The sequence below is a fragment of the Primulina huaijiensis genome, chromosome 12 (assembly GCF_012295235.1).
Source record: "Primulina huaijiensis isolate GDHJ02 chromosome 12, ASM1229523v2, whole genome shotgun sequence".
In the NCBI taxonomy this organism is placed as follows: Eukaryota; Viridiplantae; Streptophyta; class Magnoliopsida; order Lamiales; family Gesneriaceae; genus Primulina; species Primulina huaijiensis.
The window spans coordinates 9,020,436-9,028,436 of record NC_133317.1 but is presented as its reverse complement, the minus strand read 5'-3'; positions in this window follow the sequence as shown (position 1 = coordinate 9,028,436).

The window sequence follows — 8,001 nt, the reverse complement described above, 5'->3', positions numbered from 1 at the left end:
CATTTCAGCATTTATTATTTTTAATTGAAACCAAGTTTTTATGTTGCTGAATTATTTTTAAGTCGGTATTTTGCAAACATTAGATTTCTTCCGCTGCTATTTTGAATATCAAACATTTTTATCAGTTTAACTTATGAATTAGACATTTTTATTATTTAAAAAGAAAATTTAAATTTTTTCGCAAATTTTCAAGCACGGATTTTTAGGCCTTTACAGCTGGTATCAGAGCAATGGTTCTGTAAAGGGTTGTACTACTACTGACCTCGAGAAGCTCACGAAGTCACGTCTTCGGTCTGTAAGTTTTTCATTTACGCATATTATTTAAAGCATGAATTAATTTCAGCAGCATGATTTCATGAGATATTTGCGCCCATATTTTTATTGTTCAGTATTTAAATGTAAATAAATTATGGAATTATGCATGTTAGTTACGTATGGGTATGTATGGAACAGTATGGCCCCTAGACGCATCCTCGAGCATACGAGAGTGGATGAGCCTCGCCAGGAGGACCGAGATGAGCAGAGGCAGGAGAGGTATGGACCTCCACCCCCTCCTCCAGATATGGATGCCCAGATGCTTGCTGGGATGACGCAGTTCTTCGCACAGTTTGCGGGGAACAATGCCGTGGCGACCAGGCCGACAGGGCCCGAAGCTGTATACGAGAGATTCATGAAGATGCGTCCAAAGGAGTTTTCAGGGACATCTGACCCCATGATTGCTGAGGGATGGATCAAGTCCCTCGAGGTTATCTTCGAATTTATGGAACTTGGAGATTCAGATCGAGTTCGTTGTGCTTCTTATCTGTTCGGAGGAGATGCCCGCCTATGGTGGGAGGGAGCTTCAGTAGCCCTGAACTTGGCTACACTGTCTTGGACGCGCTTCACAGAATTGTTTTACTCCAAGTATTTTACGGATGAGGTGCGCACCCGATTGACCACGGAGTTTATGAGCCTTAGACAGGGGGATCTGACGGTTACGGAGTTCATCCGTAAGTTCGAGAGGGGTTGTCATTTTGTGCCCCTGATCGTAAACGATGCTAAAGCCAAGTTGATGCATTTCTTGGTGGGTTTACGGCCGATCTTGCGCCGTGATGTTAGGGTGTCTGACCCTACTACTTACGAGGTCGCCGTCTCCAGAGCTCTGGCCGCAGAGCAGGACCAGCGAGACATAAATAGGGATCGCTTGGGGAAGCGACCAGTTCAGGTACCACACCGCCCTCCTCCTCCTCAGCAGCAGCAGCATCAGCATAAGAGGCCGTATCACGGCCCGCCCAGGAACAGAGGAGGACCTCAGCAGCAGCAGGGACGTGCCGTCCCGAGGACTTTTGAGCACCCAGTCTGTCCCAAGTGCTCACGTCGCCACCTGGAGTATGCATGTTTGGTTCAGGGAAATGTTATAAGTGTGGCAGCACGGACCACATGATGCCACAGTGCCCCCGGAAGAATCTGCCTACCCAAGGCAGGGTTTTCGCTCTCCATGCTGCGGAGACGAATCCCGATACCATGTTGATGACAGGTACCTTACAGCTTTAAGTTTATATTTGTGCATTCCAATGTTTTGGGGATCGGGATTAAGATTTTGAACTTAGAATTGCAATAGGATTGCATGCTCTACTCAGTATTATTTTCAGGATTTAGTTAGGAGAATTGTGACCTTTATATGTCTATAAGCATAGTTCTTATGATTATTTGGGTTCAGCTTAGTGTTCCGAACTTTCAGGGAGAATTTTCATAGCCGGCTCAGCCACCAAAGCCTTGATAGATTCAAGGGCTACCCACTCATTTATTTCAGAGGTCTTTGCAAACTTTCTCAAAGTTGAGACCATCGGGCTAGATGTAGCCTATTCAGTATCATTGCCTTCGGGAGAGGAGATAACAGCCACCAATGTGATCCGAGACATAGACCTTGAGCTGCATGGAAATCTTGTGTATGCGCATCTGATCTTATTGCCAATTCCAGAGTTTGACATCATATTGGGCATGGAGTGGCTATTGCGGAACAGAGTTTTGATCGACTTTCAGCGGAGATCTATTTTAGTTCGACCGCCTGGGATGACTCAGTTCTTATTTGAGCCGGACAGGTACTTTCCTTTACCGCGCATTATTCCTTATGTCCAGGCTAGGAAGCTCATGCACAGAGGGTGCCGGGCATTTTTAGCAACTTTTATATCTGTCCCCGAGACACCCAGTCAGTCAGCCGCAGATGTTCCGATTGTTAGAGACTTCTTAGATGTTTTTCCTGAGGACGTCTCTGGTATGCCACCTGAGAGAGAAGTGGAGGTTTCTATCGAGCTTATGCCAGGTACGGTTCCAATCTCCAAAGCACCATACCGACTTGCACCGACAGAGATGGCAAAGCTTAAGAAGCAGATTCAGGAACTTCTTGATAAGGAGTTCATGCCCGAGTTTCTCACCTTGGGGCGCGCCAGTCTTGTTTGTTAAGAAGAAGAATGGCTCGATGAGGCTTTGTATTGACTACCGGGAGTTGAACAGGGTTACAGTGAAGAATAAATACCCACTTCCGAGGATTGAGGATCTGTTTGACCAGTTGCAGGGAGCTTCGATTTTCTCCAAGATAGATTTGCGTTCAGGTTATCACCATTTGAGGGTGAGAGACGCCAATGTTTCGAAGACAGCTTTCAGGACTCGTTATGGCCACTACGAGTTCTTTGTGATGCCGTTCGGTTTGACGAATGCGCTAGCGTCTTTCATGAATCTCATGAATCGCGTATTTCAGCCGTACCTCGATCAGTTTGTGATAGTGTTCATAGACGACATCCTCGTCTACTCCAAGAATCAGGAGGATCACAGCAGGCATCTGACCATAGTGTTGCAGAAGCACAAATTATTCGCAAAGTTCAGTAAATGCGAATTCTGGTTGGAGAAAGTGGCGTTCTTAGGCCACATTGTTTCTAGCAGTGGCATTGACGTAGACCCAACGAAAGTTGCAGCAGTCAGAGATTGGGTTGTGCCGCAGAACGCATCAGAGATCCGCAGTTTTCTTGGCTTAGCAGGATATTACCGGAAGTTCATCAAGGGATTCTCCTCGATTGCAGTTCCACTCACAGCACTGACAAAGAAGAATGTGAAATTTGTTTGGAGCGAGGAGTGTCAGAAGAGCTTCGATACTTTGAAGCAAGCTCTTATCTCAGCACCAGTTTTGGCTATGCCATCAGGGCCCGGTGAGTTTGTGCTATATACCGATGCTTCGAAGCTCGGTTTGGGTGCATTATTGATGCAGCATGGGAAGGTCATGGCGTATGCTTCTCGACAGTTGAAGACTCATGAGAAGAACTACCCTACCCATGATTTAGAGTTGGCCGCCGTAGTTTTTGCCTTGAAGATTTGGAGGCACTATCTGTATGGAGAGAAGTGCCAGATCTTTACCGACTACAAGAGCTTCAAGTATTTCTTTACGCAGAAGGAGCTGCACATGCGTCAGAGGCGTTGGTTGGAGCTTGTGAAAGACTACGATTATGACATTAGCTACCACCCGGGTAAGGGTAATGTAGTTGCAGATGCACTGAGCAGAAAAGTTGCAGTGATGGCTCATTTGGCAGTTTCGAGACCTCTTCAGTCTGAGATTCAGAGGTTTGATCTTGAGACTTATCCTCGAGGTAGAGTTCCCCGTCTATCTACCTTGACCATTCAGTCTTCCCTTCTTGACCGTATTCGCAGTGGTCAGGCAGCAGATGAGCAGTTGGCCAAGTGGAAGCAGAGAGATGAGGCCAAGGACAGTGTTTTGTATTCAGTCAACGACGGCATAGTGAGATACCGAGACAGGATATGGGTTCCTAGCAGTGATTCTATCCGAGCAGACATCTTATCAGAGGCCCATATGTCGCCGTACTCTATTCACCCAGGGAGTACGAAGATGTACAAAGATCTGCAGCTCTTGTATTGGTGGCCTAGTATGAAGAAGGACATCAGACGGTTTGTTTCCGAGTGTTTGACTTGTCAGTTAGTGAAGGCAGAGCACCAGAGACCAGCAGGTATGCTCAAGCCTCTTCCTATTCCCGAGTGGAAGTGGGAAAATGTTACCATGGACTTTGTGACCGGATTGCCGAAGTCAGCCAGGGGATCGAATGCCATATGGGTGATTGTAGATCGTCTTACCAAATCAGCGCACTTCTTGCCTATTAAGACGACATTCACCATGGTTCAGGATGCAAAGTTGTATATCCGAGAGATAGTCCGACTTCATGATATTCCAGTTTCTATCGTATCTGACACAGATCCCAGATTTACTTCCTCGTTTTGGAAGAGTTTGCATTCGACTATGGGGATGAAGTTGTTGTTTAGCACAGCTTTTCATCCGTAGACAGATGGACAGTCAGAGCGAGTCATTCAGATTTTGGAGGATCTTCTCCGTGCTTGCGTCATTGATTTCTCAGGGAGTTGAGAGTCGAACTTGCCATTGGTAGAGTTAACCTATAACAACAACTTTCAGTCGTCTATAGGAATGGCTCCGTATGAGGCTTTGTATGGTCGCAAATGCAGATCTCCTGTTCATTGGGATGAAGTAGGAGAGAGAGCAGAGTTGGGTCCAGAAATTATTCAGCAGACTGTTGATGTAGTAGCCCGGATCCTGATAGAATGAGGACTGCCCAGAGTCGACAGAAGAGCTATGCAGATCAGAGGAGGAGAGATTTAGAGTTTGCTGTCGGCGACCATGTCTTTGTGAAGGTGGTACCTATGAAGGGTGTCATGAGATTTGGGAAGAAAGGGAAGCTTAGTCCTAGATTTATTGAACCATTTGAGATCCTTGACAGAGTTGGGACGCTAGCTTATCGTGTTGCTCTTCCGTCGAATCTGGCCGGAGTACACAACGTGTTCCACGTCTCCATGCTGAGGAAGTACATGGCGAATCCTTCGCATGTGCTGAATTTTGAGCCGTTGCAGCTCACTCCGAGCCTATCTTATGAAGAGAGACCAGTGCAGATTTTAGACAGACAGGAGAAGAAGCTTCGGAACAAGTTGGTTAAGCGAGTCAAAGTCAAATGGCTTAACCATTCAGAGGAGGAAGCTACGTGGGAGACTGAGTCAGAGATGAGGAGTTGGTACCCCGAGTTATTCGGTGAGTCTTAATTTCGAGGACGAAATTTCTTTTAAGGCGGGAAGGATTGTAGAGCCCGTAACTTAGACTACGTATAAGCCATGCATATTTCTAGTATTTAAATTAAATTGATTTTATTGCATGAGTATTTAAATTTAATTGTTTCCCGTAGCAGTTTATTTGTTAGCATTTCAGTTATTTCAGTGAGGTCGGACTGAAGTTGGAGCTTTGAGATAAAATTTAAGATTCAGAAAACATCTCCAGAATTTATTTTAGCTAGCAAGTAAGTTAATTTAAGGTAAATGAAGGTTTAAGGAATTATTTATACAACTTGAGGTGAGTAGAAAATAAATTCATTTAAGTTCCATAATTAAGTGGTTAGTTCACTAAATTATTTAAAGGATAGGTAAGGCTCTTAAGGGTTAGAAATTTAGTAAATAAGCAACAATTCACCTCCATTTAATTAACAAATTTTGGTCCCTAGATGATTAAGCAATGCCTTGCCAACTCATCATCTTTGACCCATTCTTTATTATTTTAGCATGCTAAATTTTTTTATTTATTTAGCAACCTTAATTAATTAACTATTAAGCATTATCCTAGTCTAGATTTCATGAGGAAATCGGCCACCTAGCCTCCAACAAAACACCCCAACAATTATGTGTTTTCAACCAAAATTCAAATTTCAAAAGGGGGAGACTTGGTCTTGATTTGTTCCCTATATTTTTCACCCACTTCCCTCACTCTCCCAACCACCACTTTCCCCTCCCCCATCACCGAATTAGAGAGTATTTCAGAGTGTAAAAAACGTGAGAATTCAGTGGGAGATAGGAGAGAAAAATCGAGTAAGAAGAAAGGTAGAAAAGAAAGCGCTCCACCTCCCCCGCGCCGAATCGTTTCATTCTTTCGTTTTTCTTTCAAACGAAACCAGGCATGCATATATTCGTCCTTTACTCTTCAATCAAGTCCTACTAGCATTATTTAACATTACATGATCATGTTTGCTAGCCAAAAACCGAAATGTTTCAAGAAATTTTCATGAAAATAAAAGATGCAGATTTCGGCTTTCTTGTTGCTCTTCACGGGTTTCCCTTGTTTTGATGGTTTCAGGCATTGGTTCGATTCCAGGCTCCCAAGGCGACATCTAGACATGTAATAGGATGCATTAGGACCATGTTGGTCCATTCAAGCAAGCTACATGCATGATAGAAACCGAAATGACAGCAGCTTTTCAACCTTGTCCATTTGAGTTTCGAAATTCAGTGTTGCTGTCAAAGGGATGCGAAACTGATCATGGCTGCAAGGCTTATAGCCATGGTTAGATCTCTTCCCTAGCACGTCTAAGACGTGAATAAGTCACCCTTTTGGTGGCTTGGTCCATGGTGCATCGGTTTTTAAATAAAACTCAAGAACAACCCCTTTCCCCTTTTCGGCTTCCTCTTTTTCAGCTTGTGTTGTTTCGAATTTTAGGGAATGGTGTGGATCTTGGTTGGCCTATGGCCCTTAGCCACGGTTTACACCATGCCCCTAGATGTCTAGATCATGTCATGGTCAATCAAATGGCCATTGGAACGATTCGTGACAGCAAAACAAAAGCAATGCATCCTACGTGCAGAATTTGTTCTCGGTTGTAACGTTTGGTTCGTTGCTGGAATATTTCGAATTGTGGCTGGTCTAAAACCCTTATCCATGGTTCGAATCATTCCTTGGGATGTTGGTAAGAGTCTCTGGTTGGTGATTCAAGCTCCAATGGCCGGTAGTCTCGAAAACGACGTAAGGAAACCAAGCACAGCTGCTGTAATTTTCTGGACAGCAACTTGCTGCGTCGGTTCGGTGGCTCGTTTGAGTTCTTGGTTGGCTTTTAGCCTATGGCCTTGGACAGGACAGTGCCTCATTGAGTTAGGAAGGGCATGTTTTTGGCCGTTTGTGATTCGGATCATTTTTGAGGTCGTACGAGAATTTACGGTGCAATGTGCCAAATTGACTCTCGAAAGAGCGTTTAGTGTTTTGGCCTCTATTTCACCTAGATTTCGACCCTCACCATTTTTGGAGCATTATTTCGTCATTTTTGGGCGTATTTTAATCATGACTACATGTTAGTTCAGTGTTGGTTCGGGGTCATGTTTAAATACGGAGTCGTTGGACGTAATTGTCGCATTTTCGGGTTTAATTGCATAGTTGTGCATTTTAAAGCTATTGCATATTTTTCATGACACATTTAAGTTGCAGCGAGCCTGGGAGCGATCCAATCCAATCAGCAAAATTATGACATGATATTTAATTATGTTAATTAATTATATTAGGTGTAAAAATACAAATTTTGAGATTTATGCGATATTGCTTGTGGTCACTTTACTATCATGCTTAAGTCCGGTCGCCAGTTACCGGCCCGGTCTCCCGTTACCGGTCAGTTCAGTTGTGTCACCCAGTATACTGTGGCAGTAGTCTGATCAGACATACATTATTAAGTCCGGTCGCCAGTTACCGGTCAGTTCAGTTCAGGGACCACTTGCATAGACCATAATCTCACAAGAAAATTATATACAGCTATTTCAGTACAGGGCTCCAAGGAGCAAACATTTTTACTATGATTTTCAGTTCAGTTATGCACGTATTATAATTGCTCAGAACAAGTTATTTTCAGTATGCCTCATGACACGATATTTTATCCCATGCATATCTTACTATATTACTTACTCGTTATTTACGATATATGCATGTTGAGTCTTTAGACTCACTAGACTTGATTGTTGTAGGTGCTGATGATGTCGGGACCGAGGGCGGGGACCAGTGAGCTAGCTTGGGTCGGCAGTGGTGGAACCCGAGGACCTCATTTCAGCATTTATTATTTTTAATTGAAACCAAGTTTTTATGTTGCTGAATTATTTTTAAGTCGGTATTTTGCAAACATTAGATTTCTTCCGCTGCTATTTTGAATATCAAAC